Here is a 20,512-nt window from a genome sequence, read left to right on the forward strand (position 1 = left end):
CCAGCGTTTCAAGGAAGTCATCAGACTCTAAAAGAAACCAGTATGATTTCTCCATAGATAGATCTTTTCCTTGACAGTTTCCATTTCAGCATCTTCTCCAAACAAAATCTGAATAAAATAAAACAGAGATTAAGTGACATCAATAAGATGGCAGAATAGGAGAGACAAGTCTCTTTCTCTCACAATAAACAACAAATAGACAATTATCCATGAATGATAGATAATAGCCTTAAGAGGGCTCAGGGACCATTTAAGAACCTGCAGCAACATAGGGAAACAAGTAAGGGGGAGGATGAAATAACTGCACTGAAAAGATTGCTGGAGAAATATACATACTTGAGATGTCTGGAGATGACTAGTATCAAAGAAGAAGAGCAGGAGCTATCATTATCAGCCGTTTCATGGATGCTACTGTGGTTCCCAGCAATCCACTCTGCAGAGAACACTGATATCTGTCACCACTGAGGTAAAAAACAGCCATCCTCACAATTAGAGTCACCAGAGAGTGAGAAACACAGTTGCACCACCACCACCCAAGAAGGAACTACTGTTGTGCTGCCCCATGACCAAAGCAAGCTCCTCCTCCAACACTGCACATGCCTCAAACACTGGAGCTACCACTGTTACAGCCTATCCCTGCCTCACACCTTAGAGCCTCAGCTGTTGTGTGTGAATGCACACTCTAAATACCAGTTCCATAGCAATAGTGAGCTAGCCTGAGCCCTAGAACCCAGAGCCACTGCAACTGTGAGTATTCCCATACTCTGGATCCTGGAGCATCTGTACCCCAGCTTTGGACCCCAGCTTGCAACTACTCCACAAGCACCTGCACTTCACACATAGTTACCAATGCAGCACCCCAGGTGCTGGTGTCATCAGTGTTCCAGACTCCAGAAGCATTGTCCCTCTATACATGTTTATGCTTTAGACCTTGGCTCCATGGTTGACGCACAGACATTGTGCATCTGACACTGGTGTTACCAGAACTGTAAGCACACCCATGAGCCAGACCCTGTGCCAAAATTGATCCCCTCAGCCATAACTTACATGGTGGAAAGAGATTGGGAGGATCCCAATAGCCTTTACCACTGAAGACGCAATATCCCTTGCTGCTGCTATTGACACCCACTATGATTGGGCCATTTGCACTCCAGCCTGGGCAACAGAGTGAGACTCTGTCTCCAAAAAAAAATAATAATAATTAATTAAATAAATAAATTGGTATTACCCACACTGTGGTTTGGAGATGAAATAAGACAAAAGACATAAAATACTTGGAGAAGCACTCAATCGGTATAAATGATTACTCTTGTTATTATAAAATATTATCTCAGATCATTCTAACTAAAGGATCACAGCAGTGTCACTACAAGGGCAAAGGCCTTCCACAGTCAGGACCTTGAAGACCTCTTTAAAATAAAATCAAATCGAGTAAACAAGGTTGTGCAGGCACCAGGTTGTTCCCACTACAGTGAGCTTGAATAAAGCCAGATTGGGATTTAAGGGTCTGGTGACTGATGTCTTGAAGGGGATTGCTCTGACATGAAACTCTTAGGAGACAATTCCTCCTGTGAGTACATCCACGCTCCATGTCTCAAGTACTGAATATTTTAATTAAAATTTTGCCTGTGGGGACCAAGTTCTAAGAGAACTTGCTAAGGAAAGTCATGGGTATGTGAATTATTATTTCTTCTCCAGTATACCCATCTGTTCTTAAAAATAAAGAAAAAGAGACTATTAATTTTCTTGGCAGCAACTGATGTGGTCACTAGAGCATGGAAGGGAACACAGGCTGGGGCATTCAACCAGTCACCAAGACCTCAGACAACATTATTTCCATAAGTGATGTGGAACTTTTTTTCTTTCCTTTAGCAAGTAAATTTCTTTTTGTGTCTTTTGTGCCCCTTGATTTCTGAAGCTATCACCTGACTGGGACTAAGATCTAGCACATGGCTGGTGCTCCAACTTTATTCTCTTTGAACATTAATCTTTGTTTTCTTTTCTGTGCTGTGTATTGCACACCTTCATATGAAATTTTCTTTTTAATTATTATGGGTACGTAATAGTTGTATATCTTTATAAGATACATGTGATGTTGTGATACAGGCATACAAAGTGAATTAATCAAATCAAGGTAACTGGGGTATCTATCACCTAAGGCATTTAACGTTTCTTTGTATTAGGAACATTCAATTCCACTCTTTTAGTTATTTAAAAGTATACCCTGTTAGAGGCAAAAGAAATTTTCTTTCTTGGACTTATTATAGTATAAGCGGGTTATCTGGTTTTTCTAGTGGTTCATTTCCAAGTGGTGACTAAGAAGTTCAGCCTCCTTACACTTGGAAATACTGCCATCTTCCACAAGTGACTTCAAAGATTTCTGTGGATAGGAAGAGAGAGGATGGGTGACAATGCATGGGGACTTGGGATCGGGTTTGTAATTGTGTGTGTGTGTGTGTATGTGTGTGTGTATTTCATTAGCTGGAATTCAGTCATCATATAGCCCTAACATATTTGCAAGGGAATTTCTGTGCTTAGAAGAAAAATAGCATACCTTTTTTCACCGAGTATTTTATGTCCTTTGTCTTATTTTGTCTCCAAACCACAGGGGTGGGTATTATCAATTTATTTATTTATTATTTCAATTTAATTTAATTAATTCCTTTGATATAGTTACAGAACAAGAACTATAAGAAAGTGAGTTAATCTATAATCATAATTGTATGTGACTCAGGTCACAGTCACATCTCAAGGCTTAAACTGTGGCGGGGGGGGGAGTTCCAACAGCTTTTAAATTATATTTATTTTCACACCTGTATATGTATTTTTGTCATTTACGTAGCCTCAAAAACAAGTCTTCCAGTATTTAGTATTTTTTATCTACTGAACTTCAATATACTCAACTAGAGTCTAACACAGGGGGGCCCTAAGCCTGGTAGGGGGAAGGTGGACAAGCCACTAGCACAGTTACCTCAGAGAGGGGCAGCCCCAGCGGCAGTTCTCTATGAGCAGTTTACAGAAGAGAAGACTCAGGTCAGGATTACAGACATTTCTGTAGGTTATTAAGGTGCTACCCATAGGTGGACAGCTACAGCACCACAGCTTCTTTCTGGGATATCTCTGAAGAACTGAGATGAAGAGAAATCCTCTCAGTGGGCAGAACTTTGAGCAGTGCACCTAATTGTTCACTTTGCTTGAAGGAGGAATAGCAAGACATACATTTATGTATCAATTTATGGGATGTAGCCAGTGGTTTGGCTGAATGGTCATGGACTTGAAAAGAACATGATTGGAAAATTGGCAATAAGGAAATGTGGGGAAGAGGTATGTGGGTATACCTCCTGAATGGGCAAAAAACCTGAATATATTTGTATCCCATGTAAATGCTCACCAAAGAATGACCTCAGCAGAGGATTGTAATAATCAATTAGACAAGATGATCTATTTTGTGGCTACCAGTCAGCCTCTTTCTGTAGACACCCCAATCACCCAATAAGCTCATGAACAAAATGGCCATAATGGCAGGAATGGAGGGTAAGTATGGGCTCAGCAACATGGACTTCCACTTACCAAGGCCAACGTGGTACACCCAGCACTGAATGCCCAACCTGGCAACAGCAGAGACCAACACAAAGTCCCCAATATGGTCCCACTCCCCAGGGAGATCAGCCAGCTGCCTTGTGGCAGGTTAGTTACACTGGACCACTTCCATCATGGAAGGAGCAGTGTTTTGTTATCACTGGAATAGACACTCTGGATACAGACTTGCCTTCCCTGAATGCAATGCTTCTGTCAAAACTACCACCCTTGGACTAACAAAATGCCTTATCTACCATCAGGGTCTTCCATATAGCATTGCTTCTGATCAAGGAACTCATCTCACGGGAAAAATAAGTGTGGCGATGCTCATGCTCACAGAATCCATTGGCCTTAGCATGGTACCTACCATCCTGAAGCAGCTGGCTTGATAGAATGGTGGAGTGGCCTTTTGAAGACTCATTTACAGCACCAGATATGTGCCAATGCCTTCTAGAGCCAGGGCAAGGTTCTCCAGAAGGATGAATGCCCTAAATCAGCATCCAATATATGCTGCTGCTTCTCTCAGAGCCAGGTGACATGGTTCCAGGAATCAAGTGCTAGAAATGGGAGTGGCACCACTCACTATAACTCCTAGCAACCTATTAGCAAATGTTTTGCTTCTCGTGCCTACAACCTTATGCTCTGCTAACTTAGAGGTCTTAGTTCAGAGGGAGGAATGCATTACACGCAACAATGATTTTGTTGAACTGGAAGTTCAGAGTTCCACTCAGCCACTTTGGGTTCCTCATGCCTTTGAATCAACAGGCAAAGTGAGTTATGGTGCTGGCTGGGGTGACTGATGCTGACTACTAAGAGGAAATTGGACTACTAGTCCACAATGGAGGTAAGTAAGAGTACGTCTGGAATACAAAAAGTCCCTTAGAGCCTCTCTTAGTATTATTGTGCCATGTGATTTAGATCAATGGAAAAATATAACAGCCCACCCCAGGCAGGACTATAAGTGGTCTAGATCCTTCAGGAATGAAGATTGAGTCACCCCATCAAGCAAAGAACCATGATCATATGAGGTACTCTCTGAAGACAAAGGGAATGCACAATAGGTAGTAGAAGAAGATAGTTATAAATACCAGCTATAACATGGGACCAGTTACAGAAACAAGGACTGTGATTTTCCTGAGTATGTCTTTCTTAGTTTGTTATGAATATGTGTGTGTGCGTGTTTGTTTTCTTTCCTCTCTTACTACTTTGTCATGTAACATAAAATGTATTGGCTTTATACTACAGTATTTAAGTACTATTAATTTTACATTATAGTATTTAAGTTATAGGATATCAAGGAAAAGAGTAAACATCACTCAAGGACTTTACCTCATCTTCCAAGGGAAGGGGTTAGTGCATTTTTGGTTGTACACAGGATAGTTGTGTCATGTTAGGCAGAATTATGTCCTTATTATTGTCTTTATTTGGAGATTAAGTATTGTTTAAGGAGATGTGTATGGGTGACAAGTTGACAAGGGGTGAACTTGTGATGGCTAATTTTATGTTTCAACTTGAGGCACAAGATGCCCAGATATCTGATTAAATATTATTTCTGGGTGTGTCTGTGAAAGTGTTGCCAGAAGAGATTAGCATTTGAATTGAATTGAGTAAAACAGATGTCCCTTCTCAATATGGGTGAACATGATTCAATCCTTTAAGGCAGTGGTCCCCACACTTTTTGGCACAAGGGATCAGTTTCATGTAAGACAATTTTTCCAGGACTGGTGGGGAGGGGGAATGGTTTCAGGATGATTCAAGCACATTACATTTATTGTGCACTTTATTTCTATTATTATTACATTGTAAAATATAATGAAATAATCACACAATTCACCACAATGCAGAATCAGTGGGAGCCCTGAGTTTGTTTTCCTGAAACTAGATGGTCCCATCTGGGGTTATGGGGGACAGTGACACCCGAAGTGTGTTGCTTATGTCCATAATCTCGTCTTGGTTGCTGTCACTGCAGAAAACCCTGCTTCGCAAACAGGATGTTGGAAATGGAAGCAGGCTTTTCAGTGCTTTTGTGGTAATCTCAGAATATTTCACCCTGACTTTAACCCAGAACATATAAAGATTTGAAGTTATCTCAAACATACTTTTAAGGACACCACCACCACTTTGTAATCTCAAGCAGCTGATCCTCTCCTAGCACAGACAACAAAGTTGAGTCACCTGGCATATTCACAATGGGTCTGGATCCATTCCTTCCCAGTTCGGGAGTCTTTGTGGTTCGGAAGTAATGCTCAAACTCTTTTGGAAGCTGAGATAGGTAACCATGCTCCACCTGGGAGAAAGAAGACCCTGGCTCAGTCTCTTTCAAAAATCTCTGTTAACATTTGAAATATGTCAAAAATCCCAATGGTCACTTGTCGCCCCCATAATTCCAGTTTGGCTTTGAATGCAGCCACATTATCTGATGACTTGAACACTGTTGTAATTCTTCCCTGAAGTGACAGATTGAGTTATTTGAGCAGGTTGAATATGTCACACAAGTAAGCAAGTTTTGTGACCCATTCTGTCTCACTGAAATGTGCTGCCAGTGGTGACACACCACTTTTTCTTTTTTCTAAATGAAATCTCTGGAATGGCTCTCATAACACAAAAACTCTGGCCAGTGATCTGCCTTTAGAAAACCATCTCACTTCTGTGTATAAGAGAAGATGTGTGCTCTGGGTCCATCTCCTCACAGAGCTGTGTGAAGAGATGTGAGTTAAGGGCATGTGCTTTAATATGGTTGATAATTTTAATCAAAACGTTAGTTCAGGTGACATTTTTTGGCTAGCCAGCATTTCTGTATGGATGACACAGTGCACAGACTCACATTCAGAGGCAACCTGCTTGACCTGAGTAGTGAAACCAGAAAGCCATCCAGTCATGGCAGCCACTTCCTCCATGCATATATCAAAACAAAATGAGCAGTTCTGTTTTCCTGATATGTAATCATTCAAAGACTGGACTAGTTCTGCAGATGTAGTGTTGGTTGGCAACAAAAGTGCACATAACATATCCTCTTGCACATCCTCCTGAAAAACATAGTGCACTAAACGAAGCATTGTTGCCAATGTTAGTAGACTTATCAACCTGGATTGCATACCATGGTGATTCATTAATTCTAACAATCGTGCCTTAATATCCTCTGCTATTTCACCATTTCATCTAGTTATGGTGCTAGCTGAAAGAGGAACACGTGCCACCTTTTGAACTGCAGCCACTCCTGAAAGTTCACAGTAAAAGTCCTTAGCAGCAGTGAGGATCAACTCTTCACCAATAGTAAAGGGTATCATAGCTTTAGCAATGTGGTTACCCACTAAGAATGATGCTCTCAGTGCAGACATTTAATGAAATGGTGGCCTTCAATAATTGCTTCTGATCATCTTGTTCACATTTGTTTCTTTTGAAAAACTCCAAAGCCTTGTCTTTCAATGCAGGGTGCTCGGTCTCCATGTGTTGAAGTAGTTTTGAAGGTTTTCTGGCTTCCTTGGATAGCCGGTCGCCACATCTTATACAGAGCGGGCTTGGACAATGTGAATCATCTGTTGCAATGAACCCGTAATTTAAGTATGACTCTTGGTATTTTCTTTTAAATGCAGCTTTCATTTTGTTGGCAGTCTTAGAGCTGTCTTATCATTGGGTCTTTCCCTCTTTTCAAAGAAGCTCTCCAGTGATGTTTGCTTTTTACTCATTTTTGCTAGGGTTAGCTTGTGGGCTTACCAAAGCTGTGACTGAGACAAGTGCACAGTGCAAGAAAGAGGCACGGACGGAAGTGGTAAATAAAATAATGGGCTGCCTACGCACGAACTAAAACAAGTGTTGCATTCTGACTTAAAGCCTGACACCGGCTGCAGCTGTACAATTGAAATACATCAACTCACTTGCTACCGTAAAGCCTGCCACCAGATGCAGCTTAATTGTCACTTGCCACTCATTGATAGGGTTTTGATATGAGTCTGCAAGCAATTGATTTATTATGGTCTCCATGCAGTCACACCTCTCTGTTGATAATAATCTGTATTTGCAGCTGCTCCCCAGAGCTAGCATAGCCACACCTGCTCCACGTCAGATCACCAGGCATTAGATTCTCATGAGGAGCACGCAACCTAGATCCCTCACATGCACAGTTTACAGTAGGGTTTGTACTCCTATAAGAATCTAATGCCGCCACTGATCTGACAGGAGGTGGAGCTCAGGCAGTGATGTGAGCCATGGGGAGTGGCCGTAAATACAGATGAAGCTTTGCTCACTTGCTCACCCACCTCTCACCCCCTGCCGTGCAGCCCAGTTCCTAACAGGCCACGGACCAGTACTGGTCCTCACCCTGAGGGGTGGGGACCACAGCTTTAAGGACCTAAACAGGGCAAAAAAGATGGAAAAAGGTTGAATTCACATTCTGCCTGACTGCTTGAGCTGAGGAATAATTTTTTCCCTGCCCTGGGCTCTCTTGGCTCTCAGGTCTTCAAACTCATATTAGAATCTAAACCATCAGCTTTCTGGCTCTCAGGTCTCTGAATCACATCACTGGCTTTCCTGCAACTGCAGCTAAGAGAGAAGATCATGAGACTTACCTGTTTCTCTGGAGAATCCCGACTAATACATCCAGAATAGGCTCTATCAAGATGGCAGTAGTGGGGCTGGAAAAAGTAGGAGGGAGACGAGTGCTGTTCAGAAGTCCCTACACATATGCAGGACTGTGCTCATGTCCAGGAAAGACCTAAGAACTCTCTAATCTCTTATCTCTTGGTGATCATGAGGCTCTGTACAATCAGGAAGAAAAAATTAAGGCAGACTTGTAACTACCCCCCAAACTGATCTACAGTTTCAATGCGATCCCTAGCAAAATCTCAACTACTTTTTTTAAAGACATTGACAAGCTAATTCTAAAATTTATAAAGAAATACAAGGAATCCATAATAGCCAAAACAATATTGAAAAATAAAAAGTTGGAGGACTCAAACTTCCTGATGTCAAAGCTTACCATGATGAAATGTCACTTCACATTTACTACGATGGTTAAAGTCAAAAAGATAGAGAATAACAAATATTGGTGAGGATTTGCAGGTATTGGACCCTCCCTGGTTTTAAAATAGTGCTGTAAAATACCTTCTCAAAAGATAAGAATAAAGTTACCACATGACCCAGTAATTCCACCCCTAAATATATACCCCAAAGAATTGAAATATATGTCCATAACAAATGTTGTGCACAAATGTTCACAGAAGCATAATAGCCCCAAGTAGAAAAAGCCCAAGCCAAAATGTGGCATACGCATGGAATTGAATCTTATTCAGGGATATAAAGGAATAAAATACCAGCACATCCTAAGACGTGGACACAGAAAGTAGATCTATGATTTCCAAGGGATTGGAAGAGGGGAGAATGGGAAGTCAGTGCCCAGTGGGCTTCCTTTTCATGTAATATTAATAAAAATATTATAAAATTAGATAGTGGTTATGGTTGTATAATTCTGTAAATATAATAAAAACCCACTAATTTTATACTTTAAAGCATGAATTTTATGGTATGTAAGTCATAGATCAATAAAGCTATTATTTTTAAATTATGAAATTTTATACAGTAGTCTGAGACAATTAACTAGAATCACATATAGCATATGGATAGATGCCTAAAGCAAACTGCTGAGTAAAAAAAACTGAAAAAGAATAAGATCTAGAGCATACCATTTATGTAAATTCAAAGCATACTTGAAAAATAACACTATCATTTTCAAGGATACACATATATTTAAATATATTAGAGCTAGTGCCTTTGCAACAAAGGAAATGGAGGAAGGATTAGGGATAATATTAAAGGAGAAATGTAGTTAAATAACAGGATAGAGGGGCTGAGATCAATGAAAATAGACTGCCACAAACTGTGTAGTCTACCTAACCGAAACTTTAAAAAAATTTTTTTAGAGTCTTGCTCTGTTACCCAGGCCAGTGTGCAATCATAGCTCATTATAATCTTGAACTCCTGGGCTCAAGCAATTCTCTCACCTCAGCCTCCAAAGTAGCTGGGACTACAGGCATGCACCACCATGCTTGGCTATTTAAAAAAAAAATTTTTGTAGAAATGGGATCTCTCTATGTTGCCCAGGCTGGTCTCAAACTCCTGGGCTCAAGTGATCCTCCCACCTCAGCTTCCCAAAGCACTGGGATTACAGGCATGAGCCACTGTGCCTGGCCTCTACCTGAACTTCATGAACCTGTGTTCTTCATCCCCACAAAGTGGAGGCCCCTGCTGAAGATTGCATCAACCCAAGTCTGCTACATTAGCCTCATCTCTGAATTGTCATTACCCTGCCTAATATAAGAAATGTAAACACTCAGTGTTGACACTTACCGCCAGAAGTTATCCAGAGCATACTTTTGTAGTGTTCAACATAATAAATACATGAGCTCCCAATAATTCTGTGAGTAAAAGGCATTTCTTTCAAAAACAAAAATAGGTAAAATGAATTATAAAATGTAGTTTAAATGACAGAAAAAGGAGAAGAAACAACCATTTTTTTTTCCTCCAACGAAACTAAGTCAGCCCAAGATAAATCAGACAGTGGTCATTAACAAAATATTTCAACCCAGGATCCACTCATGTAGGCGTGGTATTGCATTGAATGAAGCTTATCAACGCTGTCCAGAAAGAGAAAAAGCCAATAGCAAATTTTAGTGGGGTTTCCTTCATCTCTCAGGCATTTTTCTAAATTTAGGGTTTGTTTACATTACAGAAACATGTCATCAGAAAAAGCCACAGATATATGCCTCGGCAGACAGTAACAGAAAGGTAGAGCAAATGCTCCGAAATGTTTAAACTGAGAACTGATATTGTCCAGACTAGTATGTGACTGTATGCATTCATTCCAACACTTACTGATCATCTTCTTCTTTCAGCTAGATGCTAGCGATGGAGAGAAGAATTGGACCGTTCCCTAGCCTCAAGGAGCTTACGCTGGCAATGACCCTTCAGAAGAAATGGAAGAATACAGTTTTCACAGAACACAAACTTTGAGATCAGGTAGACAGACAAGTTTGGATGATAGATATGTCCCTATCAGCTGTTTATCAAGTCTTTTGTTCCCTTTAAATTTTAGCTTCCATATTTAAATAATAGGAATTATAGGATAAATTTTATACAGATTTTATAAAAATTAAATAAAACAAAAAACGTAAAGCATCAAAAGTAATGCCTTGCTAGAGTCCATGCTTGGCAAATGTGACCTCCTGCTTTCCCTTGCTCTTGGAGAAGTAAACGGTGTGTGAGTCTTGAAGGACATGCCATTGCATACTGCAGATCTGGAAAAGTAGAATGAAGTATTTTCTGGTTTCTACATGCTGAGAAAGCTCCTACTTCAATTGAGATTTTTCTTTCCCAAGAACTTTCCTAAGGGTGCTTTGACTTCCCTCTTCTTCAGGCTATGGGTCAGAAGGTTGAGGCCAGAGGTGACTATGGCAGAGTATATAAATGTAATTTTGTCTCTGTTCATAGAAGGACCACACTGGAGATGTAAGGACATAAAAATCGTGGTCCTACAGAAAACGGACACTGCAGTGAGGTGGGAAGCACATGCCAGTCCTTCTGGCATTATCCATCTGGGAGAAGCATGAGGAGATCAATGAATGTAAACAGGTACATGATCATGATACTCAAAATGGTGAGACAGTCATTGAAACCCATCAGAAGGATGACTAACTCACAAGTGCAGTTCTCAAAGCATGGTAAATATACAGTCAAAACCTATTATTATACGGTGATTCTATTTTTAGTTTTCTGAGGAACCTCCCTACTGTTTTCCATAATGGTTATATGAATTTACATTTCCACCAATGATGCACAAAGGGTCCCTTTTCTCCACACCCTCCCAACACGTGCTATCATCTGTCCTTGTTGATGATGCTATACACAATGGAATACTATTCAGCCTCAGAAAGGGGGGAAATCCTGTCATTTGTGACAACCTGGATAAACCTGGAGGACACTATGCGAAACGAAGTAAGCCAAGCACAGAAAGACAAATATCACATGATCTCACACGTGGAATCTAAGAAAAGTAGAATTCATAGAATTAGAGAGTAGAATGATGGTTACTTGAGTCTGGTAGGGAGGGAGGGGGATGGGGAAAGGGGAGAAGTTACCAAAGGGGACCTTTCTTCAGTGAGGCTGGAGGAATACATTTTAGTGATCTATTGTACATAATGGTAATAATAAATAACAATGTATTGTGTATCTTAAAATTGCTAAAAGAGTGGATTTTAAATGTTTTTATCACAAAAAATAAGTATATGAGGTGATGGATTTGTTAACTAGTCTAATTTAATCATTCCGTATTGTAAACATATATCAGAACATCACATTGTGCCCCATATATATGCACAATTGTTATTTGTCAATTAAAAATATTATTTTTAAAAAATCTATTATTATTGCCTATAGTTATACATTTGACCTTATTACTAATGTCAATTGCCTTCAACTATACCTAACACATCTAAAATTGAAAAGCACACAAACAGCTTAAAAATATGAGAAATTCACAATTAAATTTCCATTTCATGATTAATATTTCTTATAATAAAAAAGCAAAAGTTAAAAATATTTACCCTACAATTTAAATCATATATCAATAGATGACGTTTTAGTTGCAATCTGGGTAAATTTATATGTGATATAAAGAAGTTCAAGTAGTTATAGAACCACTTCCATAAAAATAACTTTATTATATTTATATAGAAATCACTTTTTCACACACCAAGAGGAAGCCATGGGAGAGGGGCAGTCTGGCAGTGTTGTGGGTTTAAGTAGACGGGGAGTTTAGGGAATAAATACTTCAACATTTCCATTTTATTTAAAAACAAATAAAAATAATCATTTCTGGCTTAAAATTAGTCACAAAATGTTTGTGTTTCAGTGGCTCCTTTCCCTCTCTCTCTCTCCTCCTGCTCCCTCCCTCTCCCTTTCTCTCCCTCTTGCTTATGTCATGTAGCTGGACAGAGGGGACATCAGATGAAGCTGAACCTATGAGAAATGTTATTAGCCTTTAAAAAGAAGAAAATCCTGCCACATGCAACAACACGAATGAACCTGGAGGACATTATACTGAGTGAAATAAGCCAGCCACAGAAGAAAAGGTAACACATTCAAAGATATCGTTCTTATCCTAAATGACTCTTGTTTTATTTTATACTTACAAAAATCCTTTCAATTATACATAAAAAAATACTGCTTGATTTCCCTTACATGAGGTAGCTAAAATAGTCAAACTCATAGAAGCAGACAGTGAATGGTGGTTGCTAGGGATTGGGGGAAGGGCAAGCGAGTTGTTCAACAGGTATAAAGATTCCGTTATGCAAGAGGAGTCAGTTCTAGAGATCTGCTGTACAACACTGTAGCTATAGTTAGCAATACTGTATTGTGGGCTTATAAATTTAAGAGGGCAGTTCTCATGTTACATGTTCTTATCACAATTAAAAAAAGAAAAAGAAATAAAGATATTTACTTCTGACTTTAAAAATAGTCACAGAATGTTTATGCTTCAGTGTCTTCTCTCTCCTTTCTCTCGCTCTCTGCCTCTTGCTTCTGCTTTTGCTTTGTAGGCTGGAGAGAGGACAGATCAGAAGGAGCTAAAACCTGTGAGGAATGACTCAGCAGCAGGTCCAAGAGATACGACAAAGCCTCCTAAATCAGAAGAGAGTATCCTAAGGTATATATGTCTTTTTAAGAGCATCTCTGAGTGTCACCAAGATGTAGGGACACATTTAAAACACATATGACCCGAGGAAAGAACCCACACAAGTCTGGGTATGATTCACATAGACAAATATGTGATTCACAGAGATATAAATATCACTCACTTAGATAAGTGGTGGCTCAGACAAAAATAATCTAGGAAGATACCAAAGACATTATTTTATTGATGTATTTCTTCTGAGAGAAAAAAATAGGCTGAAATATCTGACACTGCTTTCCAGTTCCTCCTCACTAATGACTATGGTTATCTCTGAAGCCAATGTGGTTGATAGGATGAAGCTGCTACAGACCATTCCTCTTCTCAGTTACGTCTTCCGTGAAATGGAAATGATAATAATAATAATGCCCACCTAATGATAATATGAATAATATTAGCTAATGTTTACTGAGCTTTACTCTGAGTTAGGAACTAGGCTGGAATGATTATGTCATTCAACTTCTACGGGCCTATGATAAAGACAGTACTGTATTATGATTGCTACTTTATAGATGGGAATTATAAGACTTAGAGATTGTAGTCATTTCCTCAGGGTTGTATCACCAGTAAATGGTGAAAACAATATTCAAAGCAGAGAAGTCTGATTTCAGAAGGCACAGCCTAAACTAACTATAATAAACTATGTGTTAAGTAAGATAATGCACATAGTAGTAAGCACTCAATATGTGAAAGTCATTTCTATTATTTTGTCTAAGTACTGCTTCTATGCATTCTACACTATTATCCCATGCTAGTCCACACTTAGGTATTTCTTTCTTGTGTCAGAATCTATTTCAGTCTTTGTAGACTTTTTCCATCTCTGCTGATATGACAGCTCAAAATTCACTTAGGGAACAAGATTGTTCAATTGCTAAGAATCCTTCGCATCTCTCCAGCATGCCCCGCAAAGCTCAAACCTCTGGATTGAGGCCTCTTACCCTCTGTGCATTCGTGTGTTCATCAAATTCTGAAAGGAGGTTCATGAACCAAAACAGGCTAAGAACCACAGCTCTGGCTACTGTGACTGAAGCATGGCTGCTCTGCTTATGAGGAGCTGGAGTTTGGCACTTTCCTCCCCCTCCTCTGAGCTTTCTGTGTTCAATGCCAGACACCACTTAGATTTTCTTTCTGTCAAAGCCCTGCAGAACACTGGTACCGTTACATGAGTGCCAAAAATAATTCCACATTGTCCAAAAATTTAAAAAGTTTGGAAACAATACTTAAAAAAAAATCCGCATCCTGGAGAGTCAAGTGTTCATTAGCCTATGAAAGATGCTGAGATGTCCTGCAGCAAAGTACCAGCAAGCTGTTTAACTTGCCTGCTCATAGAAATGCTTTTTCCTGTGTAACCCTTTTGAATTCCCATAGCATTAGTGCTTGGGGAAAAAAAATCCAATATTAGAGAGAAGTGTGTAATCCATGAAAATCCTGCAATGTGTCCCTTTGGGGGCAATGCACCTCAGAGCTAGACTCTTTGAGTATTTCATATCCACATTCAGGACAGCGCTTATATAATTTGCCCATTTTCATAATTCTCTCTAATTAGCTTGAGTGTTCCTCAAGGACACATTTTTGTCATATTTACCTTTTTTTTTTTTTTTTTTTTGAGACAGAGTCTCGCTTTGTTGCCCGGGCTAGAGTGAGTGCCATGGCGTCAGCCTAGCTCACAGCAACCTCAAACTCCTGGGCTTAAGTGATCCTACTGCCTCAGCCTCCCGAGTAGCTGGGACTACAGGCATGCGCCACCATGCCCGGCTAATTTTTTGTATATATATTTTTAGTTGTCCATATAATTTCTTTCTATTTTTTTAGTAGAGACGGGGTCTCACTCTTGCTCAGGCTGGTCTCGAACTCCTGACCTCGAGCGATCCACCCGCCTCGGCCTCCCAGAGTGCTAGGATTACAGGCGTGAGCCACCGCGCCCGGCCCATATTTACCTTTAAAATACCATTAAAGTGTTTGGAATGTATTAGTCATAGATAAATACTTTTTGAATAAATGAATAACTCAGAACCTCTTGTTTGTTTCATTGATGGTGAATAGAGTACCCAACTATTCTGATTTGTCCAGGATTGAGAGGGATTTCCTCGGATTTGGGACTTTGGGACCTTCCATGCTAAAACAGAAGGTCCCAGGCAAACCAGGACAAGTTGGTCATGCTATGTGGTGAGACTCTTTGTCTTGTTGATTTTTAGTTTTAGTTATCCTATTTGTGCTTTCTCTCTCTCTGTGTCCAGAATTGAGCTGAACACTGGCCATGAATTACTTTGTTTAGTCCTCACAATGGTCCCAGGAAATAGGTATGATTTTGTGCCCATTTCACAGAGGAGGAAATTAAGACAAAGATTTCATGCCTCGCCCAAGGATACACCTTACTCCACGGTCTCGTTCTAGAAGCTGTACCTTAAACACTTCACTCTCCTGCCTTCCAAAATGAATTCTGCAGGTACAGCAAAGGGCGTAAGGTCATGAAATTCATCTTGGAAAATAAGAGCTCAGGAATTCACATAGGAAATAATGTAGACAGGCATAATCTACTCCCTGCTGGGTGAGATAGAACGTGAGAGAAAGAAGCATGGAAAGCCATAATCTTAACATTAATCCAAGAAGTGAGTGAATTTGAGTATGAGCTTCTAAAACGTTATATACAGGCCAAGCAAGCTGAGAGCTATTTTGGGCTCTGTTATGAAATACAATCACATGGACAGGTGGCCTACATTTTCAGCTTTATATTTGGTGAGGAGTTTTGCAATCAAAGTGAGAATGCCATTGCACCGACTGTATTCGGAAAAGGCAGCTGGAGTCCTACGGATTCTGAGCATGCTGAGCAGGAGAGCTAGCTGATGGTATGGAGTGGGAGATCGAAAATCTGGAGTCTAGACTCAGTGCGGCCCCTCTAGCTACTGACATGAGAAGAGCCATTTAAGAGTTTTTTGCCTCAGTTTCCTCATATGAAAAATAGATAGTAGATCAGGATAGAGTAGAAGAGCCAGAAAAAGAGTGGATTAGAATCCTGATATCTGAGCCTCAGTTTTATCATCTGTAAAATGGGAAATTTGATTCACAAATCACAGGTGATCATTAAGTAGAAAATGGTGAAATTTGTCCAGCTGTTGGATCTTCTGTTAAGTCACTTCCCATCTTTGACCCTTAGTTTTATCAACTATAAAGCAAAGATAATAAATATTAACGAGGTAATTTTGAGAAACAACATAGGTGACAATGCCCAGGTGAGCTCACAGCACATAGGAAACCCTCAGGAAATATTTGAGGAGGGTGTGGTCTCTCAGACTCTTCACATCTCTAGGAAATGTGCATTTTGTGCACACGAACCTCAGGGCCACTGTTTCCTGCTTACTCTAAGAAACAAGTCTGGAAATTTAGGATTTTATGTCTGATATTGTTAGTAACATAAGTCACAACCCTGAAGAAGGTAAAACACTATTATTTGGTGATATCAGAAATTCTCATAGAATTGGGAGTGAGTGAGATCTCTTAGATCAGATTCACTAAGAAATACATTCTGAGATTGAGATCCGTATGTGGGTGGCTCTCCAAGGAGTACTCTTGGAAACAGTGCCTGTGAGGCAGAGACAGCAGTGGCATCAGACAGAGGGAAAAGTTGGGCTGCAATGCAGTCTCAACAAAGGCCTCAGCCAATCCTTTGGGGAGCTTGGGAGCTGAGATGGCCCTTAGCAGCTATCTCAGGTAAACAGGACAAGAGGACTAGGCCTTTATAACCCTTACTGACCAGTCTTGGGGGATGCCAGTTACCTGGGGAAAGGGCCATAAGTTAGGGGTAGTTGGCCTCCTTCAGCTGAAGGCAATACCTAGAAGGAGCTCAGCTGTGAGATCCAGGTAGTACACCATGGTATCCCTATGGGAAACACAATTATTGACTTAAGAGATGCTTGAAATTGAAGAGAAGGAATGTGAAAAAGAGCCAACTAGGGACCTAAAGAGAATAGTTGCTGCAATTAACTTGAAAGTCAATATATTGGCTCCTGAAATGACTTTCTCTCCAGCTTTAGCCAGGTCCACATATCACTCAGATAGAAAGTGACCATTCTCTGAACAGAGAATCAGTAAAGTGTTTATAAGGACAAAGCATGACTCTATCAGACACATTCAGGGAGAAGCAAACTGAATGGGTACTCACAAGCACAAACTAGGTTGTGGCTGCCAGTCAGAGCAGCTGTGGTCTGTGAGGTGGTGTTCAGAGGTGGACTACAGCACGAAGTCTGCTCAGCCACTTCCTGAACATGAGATGTTCAGAAACCACTTCTCCTCTCCAAGCCTCAGCTTCCTTGTCAGTAACATGCAATGGAGTAACAAAGAAAAGCCCTTTTCTCTCTCTTTCGTCCTTATGTAACAATAATTCTAGATCTTTGTTATCATTGTTAGCAAGAAAAAAAAAAGATTACAAAATGGATGCCTTGGTAATGACTTCGTTTTCTGCTGTTAAGTTAAATTTTCAGGCAGTGCTTTCTCTGCATTATTCACTTTCGTGCTGATTTTCTACTTGAAATGCTATGGACTTCTCTTGTATTTTTGAGTGATTTTTCCCCCCCTCCTGCTCTTTAACATTTTACAGTTTCACGAGATCAGCGATTTTTCTCTTATTCACAATACAGTCCCTGGAAGTCTCAGACTAGAGATATCAGTTATGTTTTATTACAGACACCAACTTGGGCTAACTTAAAGAATAAAAAGGAGGTAATTTAAAGGATATCCAAAGGTTTGCAGAATCAAAGCAAAACTGGGCAAAAGGCAGAAACCAAGGGCACTTCACAGGGCTAAGGAACAGAAGTCAGAGGCAAAGAACCATCTCATGTCTGAAATGGCTCAACCGGAATCCCACTGCTGGAGCAAATGAGCTCCAAGCCTTGATGGAGGTCTTGCATCACTTTCAGGTTCAAATTTAGGGACATGATAACTTCTTATTGGCTGAGCTCAGGACTCAAGCCTGCTGCTCTATGCACCTCTATACTTTTCTCTATAGGGATTTCTCTCTAGGGGGAAGGGAAGGAATAGTTCTCCTTGCCTCAGTTTCCATGGTCTTGGGTTGGCACCAGGAATTCTTCTCCCACCAACCCAATAAGGATGAGATCATTCCCCAAGGAAGTCAGAATGTTTTACGAAGAAAAATGGATTCTAGTTACACAAAATAATGACCAATGTCTGCTACAGCAGGTGCTCAAATAACTTTTTAGGTGGATATGTCCTCACACATAAAATGCTGAAGAATTTCCCTGAAGAAAACAAGTGTTTTACTTTAACACAGGTGCATAAACAAAATTGTTCTAAATATTCTCCCAGAGAAGTTGGGATTCTGCCTTTAGCTCTGATATGATATCTAGAATTTCCTTAGTGGAGCTTTAATCTGTAGTTTAAGTTTTAAAACCTTAGTCCGAAAGAGAATACACTCCACAGTTGAGCACCAACATACCATTCCAAGCTAATGTTCCATTACTTCTCTTCACAAATGGTACATTCCAGACAAACAGACACTGTTTGCTAAATACCTGCATAGCTTCCTTCGTATCTCTCTGTATCTATCTTCCTTGTCCTCAACAAATGCTATCTTTTTCAATTTCCTACCCTGGAATCTATCCCGTATCTATTTACCATAGCATTTTATATGTATCTCTCTTGAGTTTTCTACATAGAGTTAAAGTTACTTATGGATAGGTCTTATTTCCTCTTTACTTTATACTATAAGCTTCTTGAATATAAGTATTCTGTTGGATATATCATGTTTTGACATTTGTACCATGAAATATAGCATATACAGAAAAGTTAGTAACAGAAATTTATATAAATTCTTTGAATATAAGAGCTACGTTTGATTTACCTTTTGTGAGTGTGGTTTTTTTTATTTCAAAATATTAAGGGGGTACAAATGTTTTTATTACACAAATACCTTGTATAATGCTTAAATTGGGACTTTTAGTGTTCCCATCACCAGACTAGTGTTTACTGTACCTAATAGGTTAGTTTTACCCCTCCCCTCTTCCCCCTTCTGGGTTTCCAATGTCTTTTATATCTCTTTGTGCTCAGATGTGCCCATCACTTAGATTCCAATTGTTAGAGAGTAAATGTAGTGTTTGTATTTTCATTCCTGAGATATTTTGCTTAGGATAATGGTCTCCAGTTCCATCCAAGTTGCTACAAAAGACATTATTTCATGGAATCAACCTAAGTGCCCATCAATTTATGAGTGGATAAAGCAAATGTGGTGTGTGTGTGTGTGTGTGTGTGTGTGTATCTCATGGAGTATTACTTAGCCATAAAAAGGTATGAAATAATGTCTTTTATCTTTTTTAACATTTTTACTGATATATATTTTTGGTGTATATATATATATATATATATATATAAATTACACATAATGTGTGTGTGCATATATATTATTTGGTGTGCCAAAAAGGTACATAAAACATCTAAGTTCATTTGGCTTTCCTTATTCATCCAATCTCAACTTTAACCTTGCTTCTGAGCTCCAGGTTCAGGTTTCTAAGTATTGAGGCACATCTCCCTCTGGGAGACACGTTAGCATCTAAAACCCAATAGATTTTCGGACAAGCTCCTCATCCTATTCACCAAACCAGCACTTCCTTAATATTTTTGACAGTGTTACCACCTTTTTTTTTTTAACCAATCGGGCAAAATCCAACATACTCTTTTAACTGATGTGCACTTCACTATTATTGGCCAAGAATACAGCACATTTTTTGACATAGGATGTGAAGTAGGTATATATCACATTCACTTGATTCATAGGTGACCTAAGGTGAATAAATAGCCCATGTAGGCACTCAGTGAATGTTGTTTAAATAAGCAAGGCTTGGGGAGAAAGGAAGGGAACCGGTATTCATTTAGTTCATGTGTTTTTGCTAGATACTTTATGTAACTTAATTCATTTATTCCTCCCAATGGCTTTCTAGGAGTTTATTATTGTCTTTCGGAGATAAGGAAAGTGAGGCTTTAGAGTGTCCAGCGAGCAGACGATAGCACATATACCCAGTTTTTTCAATTTCAGAGACCATCGTGTTCTACTAGGCCTCGTATCTTGTACCCTGTACAATGCTCTCTAAACTCTTGTTATTATGAATATATTTTAAAAATAAAAGCTCTTTCAAATATTAAAAAAACCTAGATTTGATTTAATAGTACTTAGCAAGCAAACACTAATATATCCACCGCCCAAGTCAG

Source organism: Eulemur rufifrons, chromosome 6, assembly GCF_041146395.1.
Source record: "Eulemur rufifrons isolate Redbay chromosome 6, OSU_ERuf_1, whole genome shotgun sequence".
Classification (NCBI taxonomy): domain Eukaryota; kingdom Metazoa; phylum Chordata; class Mammalia; order Primates; family Lemuridae; genus Eulemur; species Eulemur rufifrons.